Source organism: Felis catus, chromosome D2 (genome assembly GCF_018350175.1).
Source record: "Felis catus isolate Fca126 chromosome D2, F.catus_Fca126_mat1.0, whole genome shotgun sequence".
NCBI lineage: Eukaryota > Metazoa > Chordata > Mammalia > Carnivora > Felidae > Felis > Felis catus.
This window is the reverse complement of record NC_058378.1, coordinates 7,500,767-7,503,675: the sequence shown is the minus strand read 5'-3', so window position 1 is coordinate 7,503,675 and position 2,909 is coordinate 7,500,767. Positions and strand designations below refer to the sequence as shown.

The 2,909-nt window shown below is 37.7% G+C and overlaps 1 non-coding gene across 1 annotated transcript; it reads left to right on the top strand.

The window, feature by feature from the left end:
* Positions 1–1,530: 1,530 nt before the first annotated feature.
* On the top strand, positions 1,531–1,637 carry LOC111557144. Its single transcript, XR_002737003.1, has one exon. It is a non-coding gene; the product is annotated as a U6 spliceosomal RNA (small nuclear RNA).
* Positions 1,638–2,909: the final 1,272 nt, after the last annotated feature.

Genomic DNA, 2,909 nt, shown 5'->3' with positions numbered 1-2,909 from the left:
CAAGTGTCCCGACTCCTAATGCTATGATCTTCCCATAATGCCATGCTACTTCCTCATATGTGCCCCTCAGAGCTGCCATTTTCCCAACACCACATTTTGCATATGGTAGGTATTCTATAAATTTTCTTTTATGAGAAATTATATTATGTATAATTTATGTTTGATCTTCTGATCAAAAGCAACATGTGCCATTTTGCACAAGCAGTACCCACACAAATTACTCTTCAACTGTCTTTATGTAGTTATTCAAATAGCTCAGTGTATATACCATGTGACACATTGTGTCACATGATCAGAAAGAAAAAACAATATTTGAGATGACCTCCTAGCCTTCACCGCATCTGGCAATCACAGAATTATTTTGTAATGTTAAGCTACCTGCTACGGAATATCCCATAGTCTTTTTCTGGGAATCAGAGTTACCCAGAATACATCCCTCTGGAGAGGCAAGGCAGTCTTTTCTCATTCTTACATGTCTGAACTCTCTCCCATTCCCCCACTGCTAGTGATTCTGAGACCTCGTCTTCAAGTTCCTTCAGCACCCTGAAAATTAATTTGTTTGGACCTTTAGACAAATGTTTTCTAACTTGCTTCTCCCCAATCTACGCTGTTATGCCAGTGACCCTCAAAGTGTGGCCTATGGCCCCAGTGGGATACCAAGACCCTTTTGGAAAAACAATTAACAGTACGTGTTTTCGGTGATAAAATTCAAGCTTTCAAGTACAAATAAATATTTTAAATAACTTGTTTCTGCTACTATGAACTTGATAGCTTCCCAGTATTTAAAGACTTTTCTGCTGAGCTCAAGATGATATTAGCATATGTGCTTTTCCCTTTTCACATTTACAATGAAATGTGTCCACATTTGGAAGATCTATACAAATCAGTGAGCCAATATGTTCCAAATAATCCATGCATGATGTTACAAAATTATACATGGGTAAAAGACCATTCAAAGAACAAGATAAAAGCAACAGGTTTGAATTAAACAGAGCACAAAAAGTTCGATGAGGTTTCCCAATCCCACACTGCAACAACCTTTTTAAAAATGACAACTTGAGTTTGATGATATCAGGTAAGAATACCTACAACTATCTGAAAAGGCTCTTAAAATACTTCTCCCTTTCTAACTACATATCTGTGTACAGAAGCTCTATTTTCTTTATATACTACAACCAAAACAACATATCACAACTGATTAAACGCAGAAGCATATGTGAAAATCCAGCTGTTTTCTATTAAGCCAAGTATTAATAGATACTTGGGGAAGAAATGTATTTTCTTTTTAAAGAAGCCATCCTCATCACCAAAGTTTTGTTTGGGAAAGCATAATTATCTTCATTAAAAAATGTTATTTATGTTAATACATACTGAGCTTATTGTTATTTTTAATTAATAAATATTTCTCAGGTAATAATGTCTCGGATTTAATTTCGAATAGAGTAAAATATCAGTAAGTATAAACCCACATAAACAAAAGCTCTTTGAGGTCCTCAAGAAATTTCAGGAGTTTAAAAGAATCCTGAGACTGTGCTCGCTTTGGCAACACATATACTAAAATTGGAAACGATACAGAAAGATTAGCATGGCCCCTGCACAAGGATGACACGCAAATTCGTGAAGCGTTCCATATTTTTAATAAACCCTCTTTGCGGCCAAAAAAGAAGAATCCTGAGACCAAAAAACGCGAGAACCACTGCTTTGACTACTATTCTACACTTTGCGGCTTGAAGGCTATGCCCTTTTAAAATAACCTGAGCGGCGCCTGGGTGGCTCAGTTGGTCAAGCATTCGACTCTTGGTTTCTGCTCAGGTCGTGATCTCGTGGTTCGTGGGATCAAGCCCTGCATCAGGCTCTGCGCTGACAGTGTGGAGCCTGCTTGGGATTCTCTCCCTCTCTCTTTGCCCCTCCCCTGCTCATGCTCGTTCTCTCTCACACACAAAATAAACTTAAAAAAACGAAACATGAAATTTCTCCTTTAGTTGCTATAGGAAGTAACATATGTAACACGTGGTTAGTGGCTTAGGCTTGGCGATCAGGCTGACCTGAACTTCAGTCCTGGCTCTGCCACTTACTAGTTTTTCTAGGCTAGTTTTTCTAGGTTACTGAACGTTTCTATACCTCGATTCCTCATGCATAAGTTGGATATAACTGTGCTTCCTATCTTATAAGAATTAAATGGCAACACTTGTTAAACTCTTAAATCCAGAATTATCACCAGCATTACAAGAATTTACGCTACCTCTTAAGAGCAATATGGTGCTAATGTAACAATGGGAGGTATTCTAAAGCCTTGAAATTCTCTTCCTTCAGCAGGAAGTCATTTTTCCAAACATAATATACCAGTTCAATCTTACTCCAAATTCACCTTAATGATTTCTCATAACAGATTCCTAAGTACTAACAGCATTTTTTTGTTGTTGTTCTAAAATTGAAAAGCATGTATTGTGCCTACAAGATAGGTCAATTTTCATACAGCATCACTATAATATCATCTATATTTAGGGAGAGGTCCTATTACAAAAGCTGAATCAAAGAGTTAACATGAGCAGGCGGGCCAATCAATTTCCCAGGCGCTGACTCTGATGAAGAGCTTGGCAATTACCTAGCGATGACACTCCTATGTTTCAAAACTGCTTTGACTGCAGGTACACAACTTAATGGAGCCGGTTAGGAAACTTTTCTTTGTCAATGCATGCATCACCTTGGACATTGTAAGTCGCAGAACATATGTGACATGTTTTCTACATAGTAAGCCTGTGTAAGACGCTGTAGTAGAAAATTTGCATAATCATTACAGTTGGGCCTATGATAATGCTAATTCCTTACTCAACGTAATTGACAAACAGCAGGAATTTCTTCGTATGTATCTCAGGAAGCCACAAGAATGTACTTGGATTAATATCGTA